The 23,297-nt window shown below is 43.4% G+C and overlaps 1 protein-coding gene across 3 annotated transcripts in view; it reads left to right on the forward strand.

Moving 5' to 3' along the window:
* Positions 1-23,297, forward strand: part of LOC137423036 (exocyst complex component 6B) — a 392,907-nt gene that overhangs the window by 296,788 nt on the left and 72,822 nt on the right. The window lies entirely within an intron of this gene.

A 23,297-nucleotide genomic window follows, 5' to 3' on the forward strand; every position in this document is an offset into this window, starting at 1 on the left:
CATGTGACAGGTGACTACTTCCCACGTACACTCGTACAGTGTATTGAAATTTCATTTTCATGGATATTTATGTACTTCACAGCTCTCAAGCTTGCATAATCACTGTCATGGAATGGGAATATTAGAGCAATATCAAACTCCTACTGCATTTCATAATGGGGGTCATTAAATATTACATGCACAAAATGCTCATCTTCACAACCTCCACTTGCTCATCTTCACAACATTTCTCTTTATTTCCCAAAACTTCCTGTTTTTTCTTAAATTTTTGTGAGTTTGTTTTATCCCATATCACTCCTGTCCTTTGTTACAATATCCATCATTAATTGATGCTCAAAGATATTATTTACAGGTGTTATTTTCAAACAGTTTATACACTTTTACCTCCTGTTCATTTTGTTTTCTCTTCATCCTAGTTCCTTAGATAGTGTTAAAACAAAATTATTAATTTCCTTTGAATGCAAGCTGTCTTCCATATTCTTCCTTTTTTACTTGGCTTTGGTTGACAGTGAGAAAGTATGCTTTAATATCACCTACGTTAGATCATCTTAAATAGATCATGTTAACTGTTACTTCTGCCACCGAAGGTGGACAGAATTTATGTTTTCACCCCTGTCTTGTCTGTTTGTTACTTGCGAAAATAGAAGTTTTTTCAAGGTTATGGTTTGGTCTTGTGTGTTATTCTGTTTGTCTGTCTGTCTGTCTGTCTGTCTGTTTGTATATCGATCGCCTACAGGTCACAATTTCAAACCGATTTTTCCAAAACTTCACCAAATGGTAGAGTTGGTCATAAGGGAAAAGCCTATTTATTTTGAGGTCAAAGGTCAACATAAGCCAAAGGTCAACAACTTTTTCATATTTCTAAAATCCTCAATTTTCATCCAATTGACTGGAAATTTGAAGAGGATTTGAATATCAGGTCACTGAAATCAATCACAAATTATCTTTGCGGCCAAAAGGTCAACATAGGCCAAAATATCAATGTAGGCCAAAGGTCAACAGCTTACTTTAGGGATTTTGCAAGTATTGTGCGATGCACCACATATTTCTTGTTACTTGCGAAAATCGAACATTTTTCAAGTATATTGGTTGGTCTTGTGCGTTATAACCCTCACCCGAGGAGAGGGTATTGCATTTGAGTCCGTTTGTTTGTTTGTCTGTCTGTTTCTTTGTCCGCACTGAATAAATATGATTTTCTCTGCAACCGTTGGTCTGATTGACAGGAAATTTTCACCATATGTGCAACTCCTCCTGTAGAATTTTAATGATAATTATGATGTCATAGGTCAGCCAAGTAGTACGGGCGCCATCTTGGAAAAACCGAAAAATATTACACCTCAAAATCTCCGAAAGAACTGAAAGAACTTTGAACCCAACTGCTCCTGGACTCTGTGTCCTTCTCTCCTGACAAGGTGGAGAAGTTTTTGTCAAACCTCGACTCTGATTCTGCAACTGGACCAGACGGCATCAGCCCACGGGTCCTAAAATCCTGCTCTGCCGCTCTATCTCACCCTCTCTCTGTTCTTTTCACCCTCTCTTTTGCTCAAGGTCATCTGACAACATCTTGGAAATCAGCAAACATAACCGCTTTACACAAAAAATGTGCAAAAACAGGTCCTTGCAACTACAGACCAATCAGCCTGCTCCCAATTATCAGCAAAGTCATGGAATCCATCATTGCTTCGGATATCAAATCCTTCCTCTTCTCCAATGGCTTGATCTCCGATCATCAATTTGGATTCAGACCAGGTCATTCTACTCTGGACATGTTGTTTCTGCTGTCTCAACAATGGATGGATGGCCTCAATGCCAAACAAGAAATCAGAGCTGTCTCCCTTGACATATCACGTGCCTTCATTACGGTCTGGCACCCAGCTCTGCTCACCAAGCTCTCCTCCTATGGTATCCATGGAAATCTCCACTCATGGCTTGCGGACTTCCTCTCTGGTCGTAGTCAACGTGTGGCCCTGAATGGATTTCTCTCATCGCCCCTACCTGTTCTGGCTGGAGTTCCCCAAGGTAGTGTTCTGGGCCCTGTGCTTTTTCTGGTCTTCATTAATGATCTCTCTGACTCTCTGGAAAATCCTTTCTATCTCTTTGCTGATGACTCCACTCTCTGCCGCTCCATTCCTCATCCCTCAGATCAGCAGTCTGCAGCCTCCTCACTCTCTGCAGACCTGGACAAAATCACAGACTGGTCAAACAAGTGGAACATGTCTTTCAATCCTCACAAATCTCACGCTCTTACTATGTCTCTCCGAAAAGACCAACTGGAAAACCCTCCCATCTACTTTCTCAACAATCCTCTCCAAGAAGTTCTGTCGCTCAAGCTTTTGGGTCTCACTATCTGCCATGATCTTTCTTGGGAAAACCACTTTTTTTTTTTTTTTTTTTTTTTTTTTTTTTGTATACAAGATCGAGGCTCGTGAAAGAGCGAACATTAATCACACAGAAAGACAAACCGACACATAAAACATATAACATAGGGAGCGGTAGACAAGATGGGGAGAGAGGGGGAAGGACACATTTCCAAGCTGGCCTCCAAAGCCAGTCACCGACTGGGCATCCTCCGTCGTGCGAAGTCCTTCCTTGGCACACCTGAGCTCCTCACCACATAAAAGGCTTTCATCCGCAGCTCAATGGAATACTGTTCTCCCCTCTGGGCCGGTGCTCCTGCCTCACACCTAGCTCGACTTCACGCTGTTGAAACCAAAGCTTTCAGAATCATTGGAATCTCCTGCGATGAAGCTAACTCTGAGGGCCTTTCACTCACTCACCACAGGCAGGTTGGTGGTCTTTCCAAGCCCTCTCCCTCCCACAGTTCTCTCGATATCCCTGCTCTCAAATGTTGTGTTTGTGTCCTTCGCCCTCTCTCCCCATCTTGTCTACCGCTCCCCTTATTTTGTGTTTTATGTGTCGGTTTGACTTTTTGTGTGATTAATGTAAGCTCTTTCACGAGCCTCGATCTTGTATACCATAAAATAAAATAAAAAGCGCTGCATATAAAACAATTAAGACATAGCTCATTGTAAAGAACTTTCCTAGGGGAATAACATATGTTAATGATGATGTCATAGGTGCCTCCATTATGATGTCATAAGTCGACAAGTACAAAACTTCATCCGATCAAGATGAAATTTATTGAGTGTCATCTCGGGATAAATTGGTGGAGAACAAAAATAGTGATGTCATCGGTCATGTGGTTCGGCCGTCATATTTGTTTTAACACAAAAGCCTTAAAAGCCACTAAAACACGTCCTGGCGAGGGTCTGCAATCTCTGATTGCTCTTTCTTGTTGACTTTTGCATATTGGAGTTATATTCCTCATTCCATGTCTCACATGGCCTCATTCGTCATGTTTACCAAAAGCTTCAGAGAACCCTTCATTTTAGATCACCGTATTTGTTTAATGATTGTAAACTTCGATACGACCTTTTTGAACATTGCATATCATTTTTATCACCGATAATGTATTCTGATAATCACTCAAAAATGACCTCTTCACAAAGAGAATGGTTTACTGATCGTCTTGTTACGACATAGCATATTTCACAAGACATATTTCATAACTTCCATTTTGTTGTATCATTACAATTATGGGGTTTATTTAAGTTTTTTTTGATTAATTAGTTTGATGCATTTTTTTCCTTACACTTACTATTTGAAAACCTATAAAAGGTACCGAATCTTAATGCGTGAATGCTATTGATAAGCAAGAAGTAAATAATTGTTCTGCTGTGCTGTGCGAATGTGGCTGATGTTTCTGTGTTTTATACCACTGTGACGTTTTGTGAGTCGGAATGAATGGATTTTGTTTATCCAGGAAACAGAGTTGGTGTTCAGACTACCGATTGTGGATGCAGACCAGTGTTTGATCTCTCAGCCATGGAAGTTGCAATCGGTTTTGCTGACTTAGGCCTCAAAGCAGCACGGGTGTAATTCAGATTGATGGCGTGTACACACTCGGTTTCCTATTAGCATCAGGCCTGCCGCCGGTGATGGATGGGCCTTCCTGCGGGGAGGCTTGAGTTTGGTCTCCACGCTGTGAAGGCCGTGGTTTGGCATGGATGCTCAGGGCATTAATCAGTCTGCCATGATATTATGACCATCCTTCGTTCCCCCACCACCCCCCACCATTACATATAAATTCCCATGATCACTGCTCCCACAACTTCTATCTGACCACACAAGGTTCCTACTATCCACCTTTCTGAAGAAGTGGCAGAGCTTTGCAGACAATTGCTGCTTGTTGTTTGGTTGTGGTGAGAAACCCGGCATTTTGTTGAAGCAATCGCTATTTTCGTGAATAATTTGACATAATTGGGATTGTTTATAAAGTAAATGTAACACCATGTATGAGGGCAATTATTTTTTTCTGAAATATCAGGCTTGGGCCTTGTCCTCACAACAAATATTTACCTCTTCCACTGAAGGTGAACAGAGGTTGTTTTCACCTCTGTTTGTTTGTCTGTGAGCAGGATATCTCAAAACGATGTGGATGTATTCGGATAAAATTTGGTGGACAGGTTGGGTGTGTGATGAGGAAAAATTGATTCGATTTTGGTGAAGATCCGAATCCGGATCCTGTAAAAAAAAATTTTTTTAAGTGATTCGTCACCATTGAGTGATTGAGGGACTTCACCCTTGAGGGCCAAAAACGATATACAGTAGAGCATGACATTTCAAAAAGTTGTGGACGAATTATGACAAAAATAGGAGGATGAGATCTGTAGGTGGCAAGAACAGGCTGATTAGATTTTGCTTCAGGTCAGGATCCAGATCTGGCCTATCAGAGGGAGCAGCCTGGCGGAGGTATGCGCTCTACCGAGTTTCGGTCTAGTGGTTGATGTTTTGGTTTTCCTTTCTGAAAGGTACTTTGTTACATTTTGACTTCTAAGAAATATGGTCAGAACAGTTCTGTCCAATTCTCGGGGATGATACAACTAGCAAACAAGATATCCCACTCAACTTCAACAACTATGAAGGGCATTCACCAAGTTATCAGAATCGGATACAATTGTCCAATAGAGCCGCACCTTTTATGTTTCTAGTATTCTCCTCTTTGACTTTGATGCACTTAGAAAGGAAGTTTTCAGATTTCTCCTTTCAGCCACGTCTCATTTACTTCGCTCAATCCACTGCTGTCAGTGATTCAGCCATCACGCGGGTGTAAGTTTAATATGTTGAAACAGGTCATAGTCCCTGGAGGTGATCCAGTATGGGCTGTAAGGGTGATTCCGTTTCTAGAAGCCACACTCACTTTTGGTGGAGATATTTCGGTGTTTGTCCTCGTCAGCCTGCAGCTGCAGTTTTTGGAAGAGGTTGGTGTCATATTCCTTTGCTGTGATGTTGGGAGACCCATCTTGCTGATGCATTTGACATGCTCAAGTGTTTGTTGATGACTAAAATTCTCCAACGAGAAATTCCACGTTCGATGTATATTTTGGCAACTTTAATGTGGCGATCCTCCATGATTAATGCTTTCGCCTTGGCAAGAGTTTGTTTCAATCACATCTGTAAACTCTCTTGACCTGTGGTCATTGGCAAGGGACTCGCATGCATACTTAGTCAGCCACCCATTTGACAATATGAGTGCAATATGATTGCACACCTTTGCCAAACATGGCTGCCATGCATTCTTGGATTCCTTTGGAGCTGCTGCCCTATTTGCATTTATTTCCCCTGGTGCATAGCATGAAGCAGGGTTAAGCAATTGGTTCACTCCATCTGTCTATCATTATATTTATGTGATCGAGGAATTGCTCAATTTGAATTGAATTTTACAGTATATTTTGAATATTGTAGAACACGAATCGAAACATGAATCGGAACACAAATCTGCAGTTTAGTAGTACTGTTACATTGATGGGGGAGGATAGAGATTACCTTAGAAGAGATAGAACTGGGTAGGAATAGCATGGACTGCGTGCGAGTAGAAAGGTCAATCTCGATGTAAGGAAGTAGGGATCTGTTAGCTTAAGGATTGTGTTTGAATGTGCACGATATGAGAGTCATGCTTTTGATAAGAAGGAGAGGGATTAGAGTTAAGGAAACGGGTGTTAAACCTCATGTAAACTTCCATCGGGTGTACCGGGTGACATCTCTGTTGAACAATGTTCACACAAGCCCAGAAAATCGAGGCAGAAAGCCGTGGCATTCTGCCAGGCAAGAGGAGAAGGGGCGGAGCTATAATTATCCCCTGGACGGGGGTGGAGCCCAAGAGTTATCATTACGTCAGTTGTCAAGGGAAATGAGGGAGGAGCCAGAGCTGTGAGGTCTGTAAAGATAATTTAGCGGGAACAGAAGAGAGAAGATCTCTCAGGAGAGTGAGGAGAATTGAGAGTGTTTTGGGTGAGGAGAATTGAGAGTGGGCAGAGAAGAGCATTTGTGAAGATAACTGAAGGACAGCTTTAAGGAGGCCATCCTGCCCGCCTGCCTTGGTCCTTGTGCTGTCTTCGTCCTCCCCGATTGCCTGTTGATCGTCCTGCTTGAATCCTCATCACCTTTTTGTTGTCCTGCTGTCCCATCACCTTGCACATCATCCTGCTCTTTTCTCCTCAACACCAGCGCTGTGGCCATGCTGCCACTCCTCCTCTGCCACACCAATAGATTAGTCGCCCGATTTTGTCCCTTTTCCCTGTCTGTGACTGTGACTGGAGTGATGCGCCTTTGTTATTATAGGATTTATTTTACTTCATTGTATATAGTTATTATATTCTGTCCGTATGGCAGTCAGACAAAATTGAAAATCACTCCAAACAGGAAATTTACTGTTTTTATGCATGTAAAAGGACATTCTCGGGTAAAATTCCAGGGGCATAGAAAAGGCCCCTTTATATAAGGGTATGTGCCATGTGGCAAAGTAGAGACAAGAAGGGACATTCCAAAGCTTATCAAAAATGGCAAACAATAGAAAAGAAGGGACATTCAAAAAATATTGTGTGCATGCTGGTCTACCTTTGTATTCTTAGGTGGAACCAAGTAATGTTCTAGAAAAGTTCATATAACGGGGCGACAATTTGATTCATACAGCTGCATGAAGAAGTAAATGTATTTTATTTGCCTGATGTAGGGCACCCCTTTATATGAACCTTTCTAGAGCATTACCTGGTTCCTCCTAAGAATACAAAGGTAATCCAGCATTTGATAAGTGTTAAGTTCCTCCTTGCCCTCGCAAGGGAAAGGCTAGGGTCAAGCTCTTCCAAATTTCCAAACACTAGAAATCGGACGTCTCAAATTAATTAATTAATTTGTTAATACATCTCAGTCGCCCGCGACCTCCCCAGCGCGGGCGTCAAACCAGTTCATTTCCTGTGCGACCGGGCCGAGTATCGGCCCGGCCGTGGCCAAAGCCGTTGGCTCCGCCGTAGCACGCTAACGCATAGGCTCGCGCGTCCCTGGTCCGCCGGGGCTCCGCGGGTGTCATACCGCACCTGGCGCCGCTATTCTCTCGACTTCCGGGAGTAGGTGCCGGTGCCCGGGGACGGATTTCGCTGTCTAAACATGGTAGCGCTAGGCCAGTGGGACCGCCGGGACCCACGTGCACTCACAAGGTGTGCTGCGCGTGGGCGGCAGTATCAGACCGGGGCGCTCAAACGCTCCCCGGCTAAAGTTCATCCTGAAGCGCCCACATTGTGCGGACAAACCCCACCAAGTCGAGGGCCACGTGGTCAGGAGAACCTCGTCCCTTCTGGTCACACTGTGCCTATCGGCCGGCCTCGAAGACCGAAATTGTGTCGGTTACCGATCCTTCGGGTTAGGAACTATGCCACCCTATGCGTCTGGCTGAGCAGCCAGCGGCGCGAAGCTACCCTCTGAGGGATTATGGCTGAACGCCTCTAAGTCAGAATCCCTCCTTTTCCACACTGCGTCGAGAAGCGTGAGTATACCGCGACAAGAAAAAGGTATGTTACGAATTTGTGCGACTTATATTGTGGTAGTTATCGTCGAGTGAAGGAATCGTGTTCGGGCCGTGGTCTTGACTAGAAGTTAGGCCGCACCTCATTTTGTCCAATAAAGTGGTTTTAAAATATTTTTTGATGGTTTTTATGCTTATCATTAGATGCATAACGTTCGGAGCGATGTGTAAATATATGGATTGACATCGGATGGTGTGAGATTTGGGATTTTCGGAGTTCGGAAGTTTTTCATTAAGGTTAATGCAATTTGTTTTGGGGGGCCCCCAGAGCTAAGGGAGACTCGGATTTTAATTCTGTTTCCAGATTTCGCAGTCGCTAGATTAGCTTAACACTCGATAGAACTGGCCCCGCAAAATGTCGATGATTTTTGGTAAAATTACTTCAGGGTAAAGTTACATAGGAAAACTCCATGTTAAATTTTCGTCGCCGAGGGACTTTATTTTTATTCCGCAGTTCATCCTGACTTCGCCTCTAGGAGGATAGAGGGTTATCTGTAGGCAATGGGAACCTTTATTTGGCGAGGGCGGTCCCGCGAACATTTTACGTTATATAAGGACAACCTTTATTTAGCAAAGATTGGGCAAAAATTGACCGACTAATTCAAGATATTAACTTATATCAAATAGGTCTTTTGAGGTGAAAACGCGATGACGTCACCACGTCACGCGGCACGAATGCGCACCTGTGTCGTTGGAGGTATTGACTTATATACCTCCTACCTCCAATACCTCCCCGATCACACAAGAGGTCGTTGACTTACCAGTAGCTTTTGACCCACTCTTGTGTAAACGAAGCAGGCAGTCCGTACTTTGAACAACGAGTCCACATAATATATCACACAAGGTTTTTATTCGGACAAATTGCCCCCTCCCACCTCCAATCCCTCCAAACCACCCCTCTCCCACACCCCCCCCCCCTCCACTTCCAACCCCCTCTGGTTCCCCCCCCCCCCCCATTTTATCCCCCCTAAAACCAACCTCCTTCCCGCATTCACCTTTACCGCATAGGGCCACATGTGATGATCTTGATAATGTGACAATTTTATTTTGTCTTAAAAAATTTTGGCTTTAATATATTTACAGTTTTAATTTAATTTACAATTTAATTGTTTGCAAGTTTAACTTTTGATTAAATGTAATGATTGTTCCGGATTTTCTCAACACTTGCGTTATAATCCAGCATTGCTTCCAGGATTATTTTGAGCTGTTAATATGCGGTTGATTTTTGAATTTGGTCGTTAACGTCTCCGTTCACGAGAGCGGTGTGATACGGTTTCATTGGCTGTCCAGCATTGCCCACCCCACTTTGCATATACCCCGCCCACTGTGCATGTAAGGGGATGTTGAGATGATTTTATCACTCTTGAGGAAGATTAACGGAGGCGTGTGGCTTCACATGTTGTTAATCGAAACGTTGAGTCATTGTTTGTTCAATTAAAGGTTGGAGATCTTACCATGGAGTCATATATATATATATATATATATATATATATATATAGATGTATATATATATATATATATATATATATATATGGCATGAAGCATCATGATGGCATGAAGAAGTAAATGTATTTTATTTGCCAGATGCCAGTAACAGTATTTTATTTGCCAGTAACAGCAATCCCAACTACTAAAAAGTGTTCTTTGCTAAAAACGTTTCATTCAAAAAACGCGTCTCCGAGCAGTTCCCATGGAAGTAAGAATTAAGTTAAAAACTATTATTAAATTTTAAAAAAACAAAAAAAAAAACACCAGAACGAGAATCACAGCTTCACTTGAATAAATGCATACATACACTTAGTTATAAAATCGCAAGATATGGTAAATTTCGTCAGATTTCACTCCAGATTTGCACATTATTTAGTCTACAGCATCCAATCCTCATATCCAAATCCAGATTTTGATGATATGCTTCAATTATGTAATGATAAAAATCGATTGTGTTTCCAAGGCAAGGCACGTTTGAGTAGGCCATGGCATGTTTGACTTTTTCTTATGAGCACCTCGTTAATCATCTTCAGAAAGGATGTTATAACATACCCAAACACCCAATTTTCATCCTTGCAATCTGTTGGAGGTCCAGGTGTATGCACACAAAGTTTGGGGCTGTTAGGTTTCATGGTTTTGGAGTTATGAATTGGACAGACGGGTGGACAGACACTGCCTTTTATTACATGTATATACAACAACAACAACAACAACAACAACAGGCATTTTAAAGCCATTTTCCCTGCAAGAGCGGGGGTTAGCCTTGCGGTCCCCATGACAATGTTCTCCATTTTGCCCTATTTTCTGCATCTCCCCTTGTTAACCCCCTTGCCCGCATTTCTTCTTCGACCATCTTTAGCCAAGTCTTTCTCGGTCTTCCCCGTCCTCTACTTCCTTCAACATTCATTTCCATCACTCTTTTCAACCAATCACTTTCATCCTTCCTCAACACATGACCAAACCATCTCAACCTGTTTCTCTTCACAGCATCCATCACAGGCTCTATTCCCATCATCTTTCGCAATTCATCATTTGTCTTCCTCTCTCTCAACGATACTCCACACATCCACCGAACCATTCGCATTTCCACCCTTTCCAGCCTTTGTTGCTGCTCTACATTCATTACCCATGTCTCACTTCCATAAATCATAACACTTCTCACACATGCAGCATACACCTTTACCTTCAGCTTCAATGACACTCCCCTCCTCGTCAGCACGCCACTCAGTTCCCGAAACTTCTTCCATGCACATCTCACTCGAGCAACCGTTGCCGAGTCTGATCCACCTTCTACATTCAGCATGTCTCCAAGGTAACAAAATGTTTTCACACCTTTCAGCTTCACGCCATCTCCAAGATCCAACTCAACATTTCCTCCATCTGCAGCTCCCTCTGTGCATAGGCCAACAGCCAGACCCCCAAAATAGGGTCCATTGGTACCAAAATGAGGGAGTAAGCATAATATTGATTTTTGGATAGGTCTTTACCCCTAGAATATGAAAATATGTGATAGCAAATTCAACCATGTAGCTAAATGGGTGTTATCACCTCATTTTCAAAATGGCCGCCAAAATGCATGTTTTTCTATTAAAAACACCATGTTTCATATTCTTGTAGGAATTTGTAACAAATAGCATTGCGTTTTGAGATGTTTAAGACTTTACAACTCTCTTAAAGTATGAAATACATCATCTGAACTTTAATCCAAGAAGATAGAATCCAATATGGCGCCCAATTTCACAAAATGGCTGCCATCATAGCAACAACTTTATGCACAAAATATGCACGAAAATAACTGGCATTCAGTAGATTTGCTGATGTTTGATCTATGATCTTGTTGGAGTCTTTCACTTTGTTTTTCCATATTTTGAGTTCCCTTTGCAGACATTGATTTTGCAAGACAGCATCTTCCAATGATACATTGTCTGGTACCATCACCAATTTTCCCTTGTCATCTGGAAATATCTTCACCGAACTCCCCAGCTCATATTCAAGCGTTCTATGAACATGTTTCTTTGTGGACTGCGTTAGACAATCAATCCCATCAGACAGCATGTATTCTTCTAATTTAGCAGTGAGTGACATGACTGGTATGATGGTCTTGTTTGGGATTACGTCTGTTCTGATATAGGTGAGAAGTTTTGCATATGCTTCTTTCTCGATCCTCTGATACTGTGCAAAATCATCTGTGTCATCGGGTCCATCTGCACCTTCAACCTCAGGCTGTATACATTCTCTGTTGTAATTCCTGTAGCATGAGAAATGGTAACACGCTTCTGCTGCCACAATATCTCTACTGGTAAGCGCTATCATATCCTTGTCATTTTTCTTTATTGCACATTCTCTCAATCTTTCATCTGCTCTGAGTTGAACAACTTGTGAAAGTTTTTCACGTGTATGAGACCCCTTCACATACTTGTCTCTGCGACAGAAGATGCACTCCGTATCATACACTCTTTTCTCTACTGATGATCTCCTACATGGCCTTTTGGGAGCGCTGCTACCTCCTGCTTCAGATTCAGTGTCTTCATTGGCTTTCCTCTTCAGCATATTTAAATCTCGTTTCATGGTGAACAGGCTCCTACATTTTCGGTGGTAGAATATTTCTGGCACTTCATTGCCCTCAAGCCCCTCGGCAATATTGATGATATGTTCATGGTTCCTAACCTTAGCCGCTTCCAGTAATGTCAACCAAGATGTGTAGTTTTGTGGGCTCACCAGATGATCATCGTCATCCGATCTTGTCATGTGTATAACGCATTCTTTGCTTTCTGTGGCGCTGTTCATTTTGGAAAATTAGTAGACCTCATCACTTGGTGTGTACTATTATTTCTATTCTAATCGTATAGCATCTACTTTCTATCTACTCCGTTGCTCGTTGCTCTTACCATCGTTCCTACAGAAAAAAAAGCAAACAAAACAACAACAACGTTAAATTTTGTATGTAAAGTGGCGGCCATTTTGAAAATGGGTGATAACACACATTTAGCTACATCGTTGAATTTGCTATCACATATTTTCTTATTCTAGAAGGTAAAAACCTTGTCAAAAATCATTATTAGCCTTACTCCCTCAATTTGGTACCGGTTGACCCCCCTAGCTGATAGCCTAGCACACCTTACACTTGAATGTAGCTGCCACACTGGTTAATGACCCTCTCAAACCACGACATTTTTGATGAACCCACTCAGCGCACATTGTACATTGAATGGAATTCACTCCGACACCCTTCCTGCACACAGCACACGGCCACTTCCCAGTTCTTTCCACCTCACCACATGCTTTACACCTTGCCATCACCTTCGTTTTTCCGATATTCACCTTCAGACCTTTTTTTTCTTCCACTTGTTCCGAATCCGATACATTCCTTCCACTTGTTCATCTTCTCCTTCAGTCCATCCATACTTTCTGCAATCAACACCAGATCATCTGCATACAACAACTCCCATGGTAAACCCTCCTTTATGTTCTGAGCCAGCACCTCCATCACAGCTACAAATAGTAGTGGACTTAGTACCGACCCCTGATGCACTCCCACCTTCACCTCAAACTCACCACTGTTCCCGTCCTTCGTCCGAACAGCTGTGCGTGCTCTTTTGTACATTGCCATCACTACTCTGATCAACCATTCCTCCACTCCTAACTTCCTCAATGCCCATGTCACCACTTCACGTGGAGTGGAACCCTATTGAATGCTTTCTCCAGATCAACAAACCCAAGAAACAACTTCTTCCTCTTCTCTATATACTTCTCCTGCAACTGCCTCACAATAAAAAGCGCGTCTGTAATTCCTCTTCCTGGCATAAATCCAAACTGCATTTCGTCAATCTTCACTTTCTTCCTTATCCTCCTCTCCAACACCCTTTCCAATACCTTCATTCCATGCTCCAATAACTTTATCGCTCGATACGAGCCACAGTCCAGAGGGTCACCTTTCCCCTTGTATAGAGGGACGAGGGTACTCAGTTCCCAAGCCACTGGAATGCGGCCTTCTTTCACCACCAGATTGCAGATCTCTGTCATTCTCTTCACACCCCAATTTCCCGCTGCCTTCAAAATATCTTCCTACAACTCCCGTCGGCCCTCCCGCTTTTCTACTCTTCATTGCTTTTATCGCTTCCTCAACTTCCTTCTCGGTTATCTTCTCTGCCCCTCCTAAAACTGGGTTACTCTCTATGTTGCCATCCCATTCATTCTCTGCATTCAACAGTATTTCCATATATCTCTTCCATCTTCCTTTAATTCCATCTGGGTCCACAACGATTTGTCCCACTTCATCCTTCAAGCAACTCACCCCCATCACATCACACCTCTCTTTCGCTATCTGCTTTGCAATCCTGAATACCGCTCTCTGACCCTCTTCCAAATCCAAGCGTTCTCCGAACATTTTCCGACATGCCTCCTGTGCCTTTGCTACCTCTTTCTTTGCAGCCTTCTTGGCTGCCTTATAACTTTCATGCTCTGCCTTTTCTGCCCCCATACCCTTCGCCTTCTGCCACTCCTTGAACTTCTTGCTCTTCTCATCAATCTTTCCAACTTCATCATCCCACCACCATGTTTTTGAGTGCCTCTGTGGTCCTTTTGTCCATCCACATACCTCGCCAACGGCTCCCAACAGACTATCTTTCATTGACATCCAACTACTTTCAAGCTCAACCACATCATCCTCCACCATACTCAGCCTCTCTTTTAATGCCTCCCTCACTGTCACCTCTTTCAACCTCCACACCTTCATTCTCGGTTGGTACTTCACCCACCGAGCTCTCCTCGCACCTTTCACCCTTATGTCGTCGACAACCAAGTAGTGCTGTGAAACAGCCTCCTCCCCATGGATCACCTTTGTGTCCCGGAGGTGTCGCCTAAGCACCAGCAGGTAGTCAACGGTTGTCGTCGACCCACCTGACGTGTATGTAACAAGCTTATTATCCGCTTTCTGGTACTGATTATTACAAATCGACAAATCAGCTCCATCAGGAAACTCCAAAATCCTTTCACCTTCTCCATTTCTCACACCATATCCGTAACCCCCATTAACTCCCTCAAAACCGTCCATACTCCTTCCCACATGTCCATTTCGGTCTCCTCCTACCACAACAACTTCCTCATCTTTCACGTTTTCCATCAGCTTCTCTATAGCACACCAGAACTTGTCCTTCTCTTCATCGCTCCGACCAACCTGCGGGGAGCATATCCCGAGATGATGTTCACCAAGAGCTTTCCAATCATCATTTTCACCATCATCAACCTTTCACTCACTCTCGTCACACTCACCAAACTGTCTACAAACTCCTCAGAAAACAGGACACCAACACCATTCACGCCCTCCGTACACCCTTGCCACACAAACTTGTATTTCTGTCCCTGCCTACCCTTCACCATTCTCACACCACTTCCCTTCCATCTCGTCTCCTGCACACAACATATGTCCACTCTTCTTCTGACCAATACTTCCACCACTTCTCCTGATCTCCCTGTCATTGTCCCTACATTCCATGTCCCAAATCTCAGAAACCGATCTCCACTTCGGGCATCAGACGTTTCGTCTTCATAAATGGAATGATTTCCACCCTTGCTTCGATCGGGTTCCCCACCTTGAGTTTTGACGAGAGGGAGTGGGGTCCCCCACGGGGTACTTCGGGCTGTACCCTGCCCATATGTAGTCATAATTGTCATGGTTCTCCTTTTGAGGCAATGTTTTTTTTTATGGCCGAATGCCCTTCCTGACGCCAACCCTTTTAGTCGCCTCTTACGACACGCAGGGATACGGTGTACCTATTCTAAACCGGGGTACACACTGGGTTGACTACTTGTTGACATCGGGTTAGACTACTTGTTGGACTGCTTCTCGCCACGGACTTCTGGCTGGAGCTGCGCGTAAAACTTCCCCGGGGACTTCTGTTGAACTTCGGCACTTCATGCATGTTGAGAGAGAGAGGGAGAAAGCCGAATACCTTCCCCGATATACAGACTTGGCATTTAATATGGAATTTTTTTTTTTCCTTGACTTGGGTTTACTTTCTTAACTCAGTATATCAATCTGGTGAGTTTCTTTTACACTTTGGTGATTTATTTGTTAAAAGAACCATGTCACTGATTGTCTGTCGAAGCAAGAAGTCAACAACAGGATAATATCACAGGTGGCATGGCAAAATGTACAGACAGGTGCATTTGATGATTGGCTTCACAGTCGGGTATACAAGGGTTGTTGCGTTCTGTATTAGTGGAAAACAACTGCTGCACGTCTCCAAAAGTTATTGCCGCTTCCTCTGGAGATGGTCCGTCAACTCGACAATGCTGTTTGTCATGGAGTGGTGGCTTTACGAAATTACGGCATGAAACAGCATGCTATTGCTCGGCAGTATGGCATCACTCAAGGTCAGGTGTCAAAGATCCTGAAACGAAATGCTCAGAGGGGTGTCCCTACTCCAATACCGAGACCAGGACGTCCCCGCAGAACCACAAGGAGGGATGATTGCCAGCTGCACCGGTTAGTCCGCAATGGCCGTACCAAGTCAGCTAATCGGCTTCGGGCTGTGTGGCAGCAACTGACAAATGTGCCTGTATCCAGAAGGCTAGTCAACCAACGACTGGTTCAAGCAGGCTATCGTGCCAGGCGTCCCCTGAGAAAGCCACGCCTGACCAGACAACACCGCCAGCGCCGATTGCAGTGGGCCAGAGAGCACCGTCAATGGCAGCCAGGACACTGGAATCACGTGATCTTCAGTGACGAGTCTAGATTTCTGGTCTATCGTCAAGATGGCCGCGTCCGAGTGCGCAGACAAGTGCATGAAGCCTACAACAAAGAATGTATAGTGCCAAGAGTCCAAGCTGGAGGTGGTGGGGTGACCGTTTGGGCTGCTTTTCATGCAGGGGGCAAAACTGACCTGGTTGTTCTGAATGGAAACCTGAACCAGTTCAAGCACAGGGCCATTCTGGAAGAAACATTGCTTCCATTTGCTCGTGCAGCCTTTCGAGGAAACTTTGTCTTCCATGATGACAATGCACGGCCTCATCGTGCTCGCATGATCCAACACTTTCTTGCTGACCGTGGTGTAGAGCACATGGAGTGGCCTGCCATGTCCCCGGATATGAATCCGATAGAGAACTTGTGGGCAGAATTAACGCGTCAAATCGACCACTTGGACCAGCAGCCGACCTCTGTGTGTGAATTGCAGCAGGCTATTGTCACTGCATGGCAAGCGATTCCTATCCAAACCTTGGCAAATCTCATGAACAGCATGCCTCAACGTGTACGTGCTCTCCTGAATGCTCGTGGGGGTTACACGAAGTACTGAACTGTAATTTTACTGTCCGTAATCCCAGTCGTAATTTAACTTTTGTTTTTGTTAAAAAAAAATTTGGCTAATATGCAAAATAAAGAGATACTTCTGGAAAACGTACAGAAGTTTAACACAGTACTGTCCATGAATTGAGTTCGATATCAGTTTACATCACTTTCAAGGATCAATTTATTTGTTTTGAAATGTCAAATGTGGTTTTTGTTTCTTTTAAAGGTCACATTAACAAAATGTAGAATAATTTCAACATAATTCCAATGAACTTTTGGTTCTAAGACATCTTGAAAAGTAAATTCACCCCCACAAAAAAAATATTCCATATTAAATGCCAAGTCTGTATGAACCCCGACAAATAAGGTCCGCTCGCGTTCCAACAAGACACGAACAGCGCTGCCTGCCAGGTTTCGCCGCGGAACCGGAGCGTGGATCGGAACCGGAGCGTGGATCGGAACCGGAGCGTGGATCGGAACCGGAGCGTGGATCGGAACCGGAGCGTGGATCGGAACCGGAGCGTGGATCGGAACCGGAGCGTGGATCGGAACCGGAGCGTGGATCGGAACCGGAGCGTGGATCGGAACCGGAGCGTGGACCGGGGTGGAGCGTGGATCGAAGCCGGGGCCCACGCTGTCCATCTGCTTGGACCTTCCTTCCCTGCCATCATTACCCCTACGTGTAAGTCTGTTTGTGTCATCCTGGGGCGTGATAATTAAGACTGTTTAAGACTGCACTGTGTTCTGCTTCTTCTTCTTCCCTTGTACATTCTTCCTTTCGTTTCCTCTTTAATTATTGTTGTTAATATATTCCTGTGTTCTTCCTTTACACTTTGGATTCTTCTTTCATTCGATCGTCTTCGTCTTTTCTGTCCATTGGGTACCCGCGGCACGAGTTGGCCAACCGCTCAGGATTGGGTTGGTCCTTTTGTTAATGGCTAGGGCTTCGGATTACTAACCGCTCGGCAAATTCCATCTTGTCCGTGGTCCGAGCGGGAATGATCTCCCTGCTTTGCGGAGAGATTGGCACTCAGGTATTTGGGACCTCCATTGACCAATCACCCTGGCCAATCTCGACCGCAGAGGAGCATTATAGTTTCCAGGATCGGGGGACGGCCAGCTTAAAAGACAAGGGGATTAACCCCCCCTTGGTAACGGGAGTGCCGAACCCCGAATATATATTACATATATGTATATACATGTATATATTACATGTATATACATGTATATACTTGTATATATTACATGTATATACAAGTGATTAAAAAATGTATGCTAAATTAAAAAGGCAACATCCCTACATAGAGAGTACTAGTGTACTCTCTGATACACTATATGACCAAAAGTATGCGGACACCCCTTCTAATTAGTGGATTCGGCTGTTTCGGCCACACCCATTGCTGACAGGCATATATAATCAAGCACACAACCATGCAATCTCCATAGACAGACATTGGCAGTAGAATGGGCCATACTGAAGAGCTCAGTGACTTTCATCGTGGCACCGTCATAGGATGCCACCTTTCCAACAAGTCAGTTCATCAAATTTCTGCCCTCCTAGAGCTGCCCCGGTCAATTGTAAGTGCTGTTATTGTGAAGTGGAAACGTCTAGAAGCAACAACAGCTCAGCCATGAAGTAGTAGGCCACTCAAGCTCACAGAACAGGACCGCCGAGTGCTGAAGTGCGTAGCGCGTAAAAATAGTCTGTCCTCGGTTGCAACACTCACTACCGAGTTCCAAATTGCTCCTGGAAGCAACGCCAGCACAACAACTGTTCGTCGGGAGCTTCATGAAATGGGTTTCCATGGCTGAGCAGCCGCACACAAGCCTAAGATCACCTTGTGCAATGCCAAGCGTCGGCTGGAGTGGTGTCAAGCTCGCCACCATTGGACTCTGGAGCAGTGGAAACGCCTTCTCTGGAGTGATGAATCATGCTTCACCATCTTCCAGTCCAACAGACAAATCTGGGTTTGGTGGATGCCAGGACAACGCAACTGCCTGAATGCATCTTATTATAATAGAGCAAACGTATATGGTTATGTCTGTCATTATTTTGTCATTATTCTGTCATTATCTGTCATCATCCCCCACCTCCCCTCACATCCGGAATCTTGGCATCATCTTTGACCAAACCCTCTCCTTCGACAAATACACTAAACAGATCACAAAGACAGCCTTCTTCCACCTGAAAAACATCGCCCGTCTCCGTCCATCCCTCTCCTCTGTGGCTGCAGAAACCCTCATCCACGCCTTCATCACTTCCCGTCTGGACTACTGCAATAGCCTCCTTTATGGTTCACCCTCAACAATCACCAATAAACTCCAATACATTCAGAACTCCGCTGCCCGTCTACTCACCCATTCCCGGACCCGTGACCACATCACCCCCGTCCTTTACAAGCTTCACTGGCTCCCCATCTCCCAGAGAATCCAGTACAAAATCCTCCTCTTGACCTACAAAGCCCTCCATAACCTGGCCCCATCCTACCTGGCTGACCTCCTCTCCAGACACACTCCCACCCGCAACCTCCGCTCTGCTGGTACCAACCTCCTGACCCCCCCCATCCGGACCAAATTTAGATCCTGGGGGGACAGGGCCTTCTCCATCGCTGCTCCCACCCTCTGGAACTCGCTACCTCACACCATCAGAGACTCCTCCTCACTCACCACATTCAAAACATCACTCAAGACCCACCTGTTCAACACTGCATTCAACATTTAACCCACAGCATCTAACCCCTGACTATCTCCTCTCCTTCTCCCTCCTTTGTGCTTTGAATATTTCCCTATTGATTCTTCTTTTTTTTGCAATTGTCTTTATGTTTTGCTATGCGTTATGTTTTGCACTCTGTCAAAGCGTCTTTGGGCTTCCTGAAAAGCGCTATATAAAATAAATGCATTATTATTATTATTATTATTATGTTTATATGTGATAAAAACGTCGTCTTCTTCTTCTTCTTCAAATAAAATTACCACCCTCTTAATTAACCCTCTTAATTGTGTTGAGACTGCTGAGACCCCTCAGACCTTTGACGACCCTTTAATTCCCCCAAGACCCTTCAGACCACCAAGACGCCTGAAGACCCAAAATACCATGAAGACCCCGAAGACCCAAAACACCCTCAAGGCCCTGAGGCTCAAAAGGACCCTGAATACCCAAAAACCCAAAACACCCCGAAGACCCAAAACACCCCAAAGACCCAAAACACCCCAAAGACCAAAAACACCCCAAAGACCCAAAACACCTCAAAGAACCAAAACACCCTGAAGACCAAAAACACCCCGAAGACCCAAAACACCCTGAATACCCCAAAGACCCTTAAAGACTCTTTAGACCCAAAAACCCCTTAAATACCCCCCAAATAACTAAAACACCCCAAAGACTCTTAAAACCCAGAGGAAACAAAAGACCCTTAAGACCTAAAAGCCTCAGAAGACACCAAATACCCTGAAGACACAAAAGACATCAAACACCCAAAATACCCATAAAGGCCCAAAGGATCCAAAAGACCCTGAAGACCCAAATGGCCCTGAAGACCCAAAACACCATGAAGACCCAAAAGACACCGAAATGGTCAAAGATGCCTACCTCTCTGAAACGACGTATGGTGAGGCGCACGGAGTGCGCTGAGTCACGCTAGTAGTGCCAACTGTAAAGTTTGGTGGAGGAGGAATAATGTTCTGGGGCTGTTTTTGCATGGTTCGGGATCGGCCACTTAGTTACATTGAAGGGAAATCTTAACACTACAGCATACAATGACGTTCTAGATGATTGTGTGCTTCCAACTTTGGGGCAACAATTTGGGCAAGGCCCTTTCCTGTTTCAGCATGACAATGCCCCCATGCACAAAGAGGTCCATGCAGAAATGGTTTGTTGAGATCGATGTAGAAAAACTTGACTGGCCTGCACAGAGCCCTGACCTCAACCCCATTGAACACCTTAGGGATGAATTGGAACGCCGACAGCGAGCCAGGCCTAATCGCCCAATATCAGTGCCCACTGCCCAACCTCACCAATGCTGTTGTGGCCACATACTTTTGGTCATGTAGTTTATATATTTATTTATATATATATATATATATATATATAAATATATATATATATAAACTTGACTGGCCTGCACAGAATTGGCCTGCACAGCACAGAATTCCGTACCGGAATTTTAATATATATATATATATATATATATATATATATATATATACACACACACATATACATATACATATACATTACAGTATATGTACGTATTTAAATTTACGAGTCTGTCAGGGCAGACAAGAAGTGATAGATTTTACCAACCAAAGCTTGATGACATTGTTTTCCACTCTGGCCGGAAAATAGCTGCAGCTGACGTTTTGAGCTTTTGCCCTAAATGAACTTTCAGTTGATAGTTTTTATCCATTGTTTATGGTTCCGGCAAGTGGCCACATAGGAGTGGTTACTTCATTATTTTGATTAAATGATATAAGAACATCGACTTCGACCCGTTCTTGGCTTCCTCGATGTAAGAAAAAAACACGTTTATGCTTTGCTTTTCTACAGAACTGTTGTTTTTTTTAATTGTTTTTTTTTGTGACATGTAGCTACTTGGTCTTTAAGACTCTAAATGCATGAGATATGGGATTCTGAGTGTGATCTCAAAATTGGCGTTTACGTACCGGAATGTATTTGCTCCACCTCATCATGCCCCTACTAATTTTTCCGCCACCCACCCCCTCAACCCCCCAACCCCCCAACCCCCCAACCCCCCACCCCCCGATATCTCAGAACGATGTCTCAGTTATGGACAGATTCAACTTTTATTTTCCTGGATCCGTGCATATGGTATTGTCACAATGCTCCATCGTTTTTGTTCTGCTGAATACAGACAGTTGATTGCTAAACGTTCACACTTGAGCACACTGCTATAAAAATGACACTAATGACTATTGCCATCACTGTTAATATTAGCCTGCCACTGATGAGATCTTGACAGCCTTTTATTTTAATGTGAATTGTTTGGATGGATTTTATATCGTAACGTATTCAACTTGAGATCTCATTTTAAAGTTTTCACAGCACCAGTGACAGTTCATTGTGAATTGCCTGCTACCTATCCATGTTATTTGAAATGATCCAGAAATGCCCGTTGTCCCAGAATTTCACCTTTCCACTTATACAGTATGGGCCTGTAAATAGAAATCTATCCTCATTGCTTTGTCCTTTTGTCATGTGAAAAAATAAATATATATATAATTATATATATATTTTTTCACATATATATATATATATTTTTTTTTCACATATATATATAATTTTTTCACATATATATTTTTTTTTTTTTTTTTTTTCCGCATATATATATATTTATTTATTTTTCACATATATATATTTATTTATTTATTTATTTATTTCACATATATATTTTTTTTTTTCACATATATGTATATATATATTTTTTTTTTCAAATATATATATATATATTTAAACATCGGTTATTATAGAATTAGCAACCTTGACAACATCCTTTAAGTGTTCATATAATCGTTTAGGCATTACCATGACTGTTCAATAAACTATTACAATTGTTGGGAGGAACAGGTTTATGAAAAAAGAAAATTGAAATGATAAACGATTATTTGTGGTGAGGCTTCTCCTGCTAATTACCTCCACCACTGAAGGTGGACGGAGGTTTTGTGTTCACCCCTGTTTGTTTGTCTCTTTGTGAGCAGGATATCTCAGTTATGGACAGATTCAAACGTAACTTTGTGGACAGGGTTGGGTGTGTGACAATGACGACTCGATTCGATTTTGGTGAAGATCTGGATATGGATACGAGATTTTATTTTTAATTTTTCAAGTGATTCTTCATCATTGAGAGATGGGGCCAAATGATTTTTAAAAAGTTATGACAAAACTTAGTGGATGAGATGGGGAGGTGACAAGAACAAGCTGATTAGATTTCGGTTCAGGTCCGGATCTAGATCCGGCTTATCAGTGCGATACAAAACGTAGTGTTCAGTCCACCGGGCACCCTACCGAGTGCTGTTCTGGTTTGTTCTACTTTAGTGTAAACTCTACTGTTCTGTTACTTGTATTATTTCAAATTAATGACAGTGATGCTGTTAAGGAAAATGATTGGTGAAGCAGGGCAATCCCCAGCGAAACTAGCCTCGGAATGTGTTCCTCGACAAGGGAATGCTGTAGTTAACTCGGATCCTTTGGCTCTAGGAGGTGGCCATTCTGGGTTTTCCAATGAGCAGCGCTTATCCATATCGAGAAAGTGTAAATTTTGGATTTGTAATTGCATATTAACCACTGTTATTTTTACCCTTCATGATAAAATTTATTGTACAGTCACAGTTACATCTATAAGTTTAAGGGAATGTTAGACATAATCACACGGAGATCCTCAAACCTCATTTCTTTATTGACACAATAAACCCAGGTGTAGATACTTCATTAATTACTGATCACTTGTAGAACCGCCTTTCGAGGCCATTTTTCCCCGCAGAGCGGGGGTTGTCCTTTTTTGGGCACCGTGGTCCCCTTTTTGAAGCAATGTTTTACGGCCGGATGCCTTTCCTGCCACCAACCCTGTTAGTCGCCTCTTGCGACAC

Source organism: Myxine glutinosa, chromosome 3 (genome assembly GCF_964187855.1).
Source record: "Myxine glutinosa chromosome 3, kmMyxGlut1.1, whole genome shotgun sequence".
NCBI lineage: Eukaryota > Metazoa > Chordata > Myxini > Myxiniformes > Myxinidae > Myxine > Myxine glutinosa.